The sequence below is a fragment of the Armigeres subalbatus genome, chromosome 2 (genome assembly GCF_024139115.2).
Source record: "Armigeres subalbatus isolate Guangzhou_Male chromosome 2, GZ_Asu_2, whole genome shotgun sequence".
In the NCBI taxonomy this organism is placed as follows: Eukaryota; Metazoa; Arthropoda; class Insecta; order Diptera; family Culicidae; genus Armigeres; species Armigeres subalbatus.
In genome coordinates, this window is record NC_085140.1 from 450,832,313 (window position 1) to 450,840,069 (window position 7,757).

Consider the following 7,757-nt stretch of genomic DNA (forward strand, 5'->3'; position numbering starts at 1 on the left):
TACACACTCAACTCATTTTTTTTTTTACAGTGTTCCGTAAATTTTACCGAAATCTCAACAGCAGATCTGTTCGGTAATTGATTCATTTGTTTTAAAAACTGCATAAATCCATTTAACATAATTTCGGGAAAAAAAGATTTTTTTGAACAAATTTGCACCGAATATTTCGATTTCTTCGATGCAGATCAATAGTTTTTGGCAAAACTCAACACCCTGGGGCACCTCCATTGCAAAAACTATATACAATACTCCACAATTGCTCTTCAAATTTCATACATTCCTGAACAAAAATTGTTTTTTCGTATTTTTTTGCCAAAATACGTAGTTTTGGATTCAGAATAAATAAAAATCTCATTTTGGCCAAAAATGTTACATATGCAGTTTCTCAAACAAACGATTCAATTATTTCGATTCAACGACGATTCAATCAACTGTCAAAATCATCGAAAATCAGTAAAATTATTCAAGGAACAGTTCTGCTGTTGAGATTTCGGTAAATTTTTACCGAATTCGGCGATTTATTCTAAGTGTGTAAGGAATAATTTCCGAAGGCATTGCTCAAAAAAAATTAAAGAGTAGCTAAACAATTTTCGAAGACACTCTCAATGGAATGTCTTAAGGAATTCCTTAAAAAATTTCCGGAGGAATTGCTAAATAAACTTTCGAAGGAATTCCTTAAAGGGTTTCCGAAGGAATTCCCAACAAAATTTTCTTAGGAATTCATGAAACAATTTTTTCGTATGCATTTTATGAGGAATTTCTAAAAGCAATTCGTACAAGATTTTTTAGTTTTACCATTTTAGTTAGACATTTTAGTTTTACCAAAAAAACCAGTCATTCAAAGGCTCTTTTTCATGGGTTTCGATCGGGAAGCGAAGTATGAATATAAAATCGTCCATTGACGGCTCTGACCGCTTTCAAGACCTACGGATTGGCCCCGGGGAACCTGTGGAAGGGGACATTTTAGTTTTACCACCAAAACCAGTCATTCGACGGCTCTTTTGCCATGGTTTTCGATCAGGAAGCGAAGTATAAATATAAAATGGTCCATTGACGGCTCTGATTGCTTCCAGGACCCGAGGAACCTGTGGAAGAGGACATTTTATTTTTAGCACCAAAACCAGTCATTCGACGGCACTTTTTTCATGGTTTTCGATCAGGAAGCGAAATATGAATATAAAATGGTCCATTGAAGGCTCTGACCGCTTCCAGGACCTACGGATTGGCTCTGGGGAAGCTGTGCAAGGGGACATTTTAGTTTTAGCATCAAACCCAGTCATTCGAAGGCTCTTTTTTCATGGATTTCGACCAGGAAGCAAAATATGACTTAAAAATGACCATTGACGGCTCTGACCGCTTCCAGGACTTACTGATTGCCCCCGAGGAACTTCTGAATGAGGACTTTTTAGTTTTAGCACTAAAACCAGTCATTCGATTTTCGATCAGGAAGCGAAGTATGAATATAAAATGGTCCATTGACGGCTCTGACCGCTTCCAAGACCTACGGTCTGCTCCTGGAGAATCTGTGTAAGGGGACATTTCATTTTAAGCATCATAACCAGTCATTCGACGTCTCTTTTCTAGTGGTTTCGATTAGGAATCGAGAAATGAATATAAAAGGGACCATTGAGGGCTCTGACCGCTTTCTGGACCTACAGATTGGCCCAGGAAACCTGTGGAAGGGGACATTTTAGTTTTAGCAGCAAAACAAGTCATACAATGGCTCTATTTTCATGGATCAGGAAGCGAAGTATGAAGTAGACAGGTTCCCCGTGAGCTATCCGTAGGTCCAGAAAACGGTCAGAGCCGTCAATGGTCCATTTCTTGTTCATACTTCACATTATCCATGAAAAAAGAGCCGACCAATGATTGGTTTTGGTGGTTATACTAAAATGTCCCCTTCCACAGGTTCCCCAGGGCCAATCCGTAGGTCCTGGAAGCGGTCAGAGCCGACAATGGACCATTTTATATTCATACTTTGCTTCCTGATCGAAAACTATGAAAAAAGAGCCGTCGAATGACTGGTTTTGGTGGTAAAACTAAAATGTCCCCTTCCACAGGTTCCCCAGGGACATCCCAGCAACTCCAGGTTCCGTTTATTCAATTGGTTTTTCATTCTTGACACATTAGAGGCCTGCTAGAATAAAATCATAGTGGACGGTCTATCAAAAAACGAGATTCAAATGAAGTTGTGGCCTGAACCCTTTGATAAGTATCGGTCGGAACCGATTATAAAAAAATGGCCATATCTCACTTGATTCTGGTCCGATTCCAAATCTCAATATATGGTTCCAATCAGCAAGAGCCCTACTTCATTTGTGGTTACTAATATTATTCAATTTTTACCCACAACTTCTCCTAATATCCACCTCAAATTTACGGTTTTGAACCTACCTCCGAAAAACCCGGAATATATCCGGAACCCGGTGGCCATAGTCGGTTCCATGGACATACCGTCAAACTGCATCAATTTTCTAGTTCAGGCATGCCTGAATTGTCAAAATCGGATGATAACTGAGATAGTTACAACACATCTAATTTTACCAAAAATTTGCCTATCCTAATTATTTTGTCCATCCCCTGTATGTCACCACACTGACTTTGAGATACGATCACTTGAGGTAGATTTGAAATTGAATTCTGACGAGATCCATCTTAACAATATTTATGAACTATCATAAAACGAATTTAGTACTATTCCAATTAATTCCACCAAGTTGTATCGCATTACAGATACGTATTTCGTCCTCAACTGTAAGGCCATCTTCGATGTCCCGTACTTTACGCGACTCGGCACAAATTTTTTTTATTGCAATTAGTCATCGGCGTGGCAAAATTATGATCGGCGGCGCGCCGACCCAAAATAGTCGGCGGCGGCGGCGTGAGTAAAACCACCGGCGGCGGCGGCGCACAGGTCTATTCGAAATATAATTACAACTGGTCAGCACAATATCCCAAGTAACACCAAAAACATCATTATTAACGAAGATCTAATAATGATGTTGAATAAAGGTCGGGAGAATGAAATACAAAACATGTTATGTTCAAGGAAAGCTATGATAAGGTTTTTGCAAAACATACAGCAATTTGATCAGAGTAGAAGTTTCAAAATATATTCTCACAACTTGCTGATAACATGTCGGTTTTTGACATTTGTTTGGTTTTTTGAGATGTTTCGTTTTACATTCTCACAACATAAAACATGTCTACAGGAAGATTTTACGAACAATGTCATAACATGTTCATTTTTTGACATTTGTTTCGTCAGAATATATACCACAATGATAGAAGTTTAAAGTAGTTTCAACATCTTTTAAGATCAATGTTATGAACGTTCTTCATCGACCCTGTTGTTTATCGACAACTCGCCATAATGTTTTTCTTTTGCAGATTCGAGAATTTGTTAACATATCAATTTCAAAATCATGCTTTGGCATAGTTATATTTTTCTTCAATCAATGGCGCATGAATTTAGGAGAAGTAAAATGAAAAGTTAGCCAATGAAACATGAGCCGCATATAATGTTTCGATCGACACTTTGAAACAAATTTGATTTATTTATTCAGTTTGTATGTTTATTAATATTATTGAAATGGTGTTCATTATTTCATGCATGCTTGTTTTCATTCATTTTTTGTATAAAATTTATTTCTTTGAACGTGTTGGTCAGCATTTTTGTTTTGGTATTCAATTTGACAGAACCACGTTGAAAGTCGGTTACTGAAAACATCCTTAGTACTTAAGTTTAGTCTTGTGAATGTGCAATCAAAAACAAGGTTGCAACTGAAAGATGTTGAAAATATCGATAATTTTTGCGCTGTTTGGGTCGTGTGAAAGTAATTAAAGCAGTTTTTCATACCAAAACGTAACATACTATATGTTCGAAAGATGTATTTTTTACACTCATACAACAAACCGTGTTACTTGGGTATACATGTTATTATAACAGTACATTCATTTTGCCGCTGCCAAATGACACATTTACCATTTTATTAGTTGAAATTTGTACTGAAACAGTGAAAATAACCAAAATGGCGTGTTATTACATAAATCAACATAAATTGTAACTGAAAAAAAATAGCCAATTTATATGTTAAGCACTTTATTTATCTGAAAATCTGATGCGAAGTTTGAAAATAATAAAACACAAGGCAAATCCTATTGACCTATTGTAGAATAAATAGAAAATGTACACGGACAAATATCGCATAGTTACAGCAATTGCACTTCTTCACGCCGAAGTAAATTTTCAGAATGGAAAATACACATTTGGTAAATAACTGTACAGTGAACGTTCGCTAATTGGGTTTTTTCTAGTTGGGGCGCTTTTTAGTTGGGGGTTCGCTAATTGGGGCGAAACCCAATTAAAAAGCAGCTAAACGTCAGAATGTAATGTCAAAAACGCGTTGACGTTTTGTTTCCGTGTTAGGCGGAATCGATATTTTCTGGCGCGTAAAATTTTCCTTTGTTCAATGCAAAAAGTAAACAACATTGACGCTTGTCAAAACACCCCAATTAGCGAACGGCATTCGTTAGTTGGGGTGAGGTCGTGCCCCAATTAGCGAACGATCACTGTACAATACTTTTTAGTAACGAAATCAAACTGCATTTGATTCAGATCCGTATGATATATGGATGACGAAGTTATTTTTCACTTGACAACCATCTAAAAACAATTGAAATAGCTTCATCGAAAATGTTATTCAAATATGTCCCACTTGCCCCATGTATTATAAAACTCAAGGGAAAATGAAAATGGGAGATTTTGGCTTTTATATTTTTTTTAAATCGTTTTCGATGTCACACAATTATTTAATTGCTCAAAATATTCACTTTCCACATCAATGATGAATTAAGAAACGACTATTTAGTTGGAAATCCATTGAATTAAAATAAAAGTAATAGATTTTCCCTGTAGTTTAATTAGTATGGTGCCTCAGATGGTTTTGATTCCAAATATTTTTGTGTCGGGTGAATTCGTTTATAGTTCTGCTTCATTTTCCTAGAACATTGTTACCATTAAAAACGTTCATCGAATCATCTGCAGCCATAGTACCCACTTACCCCGTATTTTCACTTGCCCCGGGGTACCTTAATACCTAATGAAAATAAAAAACTCAAATTAATCCACCTTGCGGTGGTTGTTGAAAAACATAAGAAAACATATGAAATGTCCAACATATCACTGATAGGTAGATGAGATGGGTTTTATCCTATATGGATTTTGTAATAAGTATTCTGATAATAACAAATGAGTTTAGAGTCCGACATGGCAAAAGGAAAGTATGACCGCTGACCGCTGTCATTCGCTTTTTAGAAAACACTACTGCCATCTGTTATCAGAATCGCGAGAAACACAGTCGGCCATGATTATTTCCCATTTGACGTTTGCTCCCAACGCATACATCTATATCAATCATCATCGTCATCAACACAGAATTCAGCAGCATATACACTAATCAAATGTCAAAGCGATTGAACACTAGCGCCTCTCTTGGCACAATCGCGTAGCACAGATGTATTTCAAATCAACCGTTGAACACGTGAACGATATTGAAATGAGAAGTGTTACGTCTGTTTGTCTGTGTAGGGAGCATTATTTGGAATTTTGAGCGTAAAAAGAGGGAGCGTTATTTGGAATTTGGAGCGTAAAAAAAGTTTGCCATCTTTTAGGTAAGCAAAGTTTAATATTTAACGTACTTTTAGTCTTAAGATGTAACTTTTACCAGTTTCGGTATAAGGGTCGTCCAAATTGTTTTCGTTATCATGGTCGTCCAATTGTTTGAATGGTGAGGCCTTAAGATGTTCTTGGTACGCCAAGAAACCCAGAAGACATAAGTGGTGCAGATCCTTGATGACGCTCAGTAAGACGTTCATCATCATTTTCAAGTACTTAAAGTTTTTCGAGAACCTCCTGGAGCTTGGACCTGTGTTTTGTGATACATAGAATGAACCACGAGTTGCATCAGCTGTTGGGAGAACCATCCATCGTTCACACCGCGAAAATCGGACGTCTGCGGTGGGCCAGGCACGTAGCCAGAATGTCGGACAGTAACCCGGTGAAAATGGTTCTCGACAACGATCTGACGGGCACAAGAAGGCGAGGTGCGCAGCCGACCCTCCGTAGACTGCGTCGTTGGCGACGTGTAGCCATGGACCGAGCCGAATGGAGAAGACTCTTATATACCGCACAGGCCACTTCGGCCTTAGTCTGAATAAATAATAATAATAAGAATAGAGCGCCTTCATTGCATATGTTCATGGTTCTCGAGTTATGCAGGAATTTCTGTTTCATTTGTATGGGAGCCCCCCCATTCTTGAAGGGGGAGGGGCTTCCAACCACCACAGAAACATATCTCTCCTTCCAAAACCTCCATATGTCACATTTTGGTTCCATTTGCTTGATTGATTCTCGAATTAAGGAGAAATTGGTTTTTCATTTATATGGGAGCCCTCTTTACAAAGGTGGGAGGGGCCTCGAACCTGGGGACCCTCCTTAGCCGTGCGGTAAGATGTGCGGCTACAAAGCAAGACCATGCTAAGGGTTGCTGAATTCGATTCCCGGTGCCGGTCAAGGCAATTTTCGGATTCGAAATTGTCTCGACTTCCCTGGGCATAAAAGTATCATCCTGTTAGCCTCATGATATACGAGTGCAAAAATGGTAACCTGGCTTAGAAACCTCGCAGTTAATAACTGTGGAAGTGCTTAATGAACACTAAGCTGCGAGGCGGCTCTGTCCCAGTGTGGGGATGTAATGCCAATAAGAAGAAGAAGAAGAAGAAGAAGGGTCTCGAACCATCTTAAGAACCTTCACCGTCCCCAAAAACCTATGCATACAATTTTTCACGCCGATCGGTTCAGTAGTTTCCGAGTCCATAAGGGTCAGACAGACAAAAATTCATTTTTATATATTTATATAGATATAGATTTCCTTTTTTGCACTTGTTTGAAAACACGTTTATTCCACTTCAAATCATCCAACAAACTGTAGCTAATTTCCCAAGCCTGCTGCGATACTAAATTGTTCATATTTAATTACAACGCTTCATTTTCAAATATCCTACGCTTGCTGCGATTGAATTCTGATGTTTAAATTATACTCGTTCAATCACACCATCTCACCACTCCGTAAAATCAACCCTGTTTTCGCGTAACACTATCGATGACAAAGTGCGCAATTATCAAAGTTTTAATTTGTACAACAATAACCTCAAAACTACTCTTCCATGTAAACCGGCACAAAGATAAGCTGTGAAAGAAAATCGATCACTTGAGCTTCGTTCTTACCGGCCTAAACAAACATCTAGCAAGAACAATGCAGCTAGAAAAATGCCGGCGTAAATAACTACCCCCTTGCGTTTGTGTAACCGGGCTGATTTCATTAAATCCGTAATACTGCGACGGCTTGAGCCGTACTATCAGTCTAAAAAAAAGTAAAAAAAAACACATGGGAAGCAGAAGCGTGGCAAAAAACCATAACCACACTCGTCTAAGAATGAGGAAAGCGCAAATGTAGCACGCAGCGACTGTCTATGAGGATGCAAGTGAAGTACAAGAACCGTCTCAAATGGACACAAGCAAATCAATCATAGAAGAAATACTTATTGCGAAACAGCAGTTAAATATATTCAATCTAAGGTTTTTATATTTAGTAAACGAAGGTAAAATTGATATACTGTAAAAGGGATGTTTAATTAGTATTGCATCTACATGTGAGTAAGTGTGAGAGTGTTTTATCATTTGGCCAAGCGCTTAT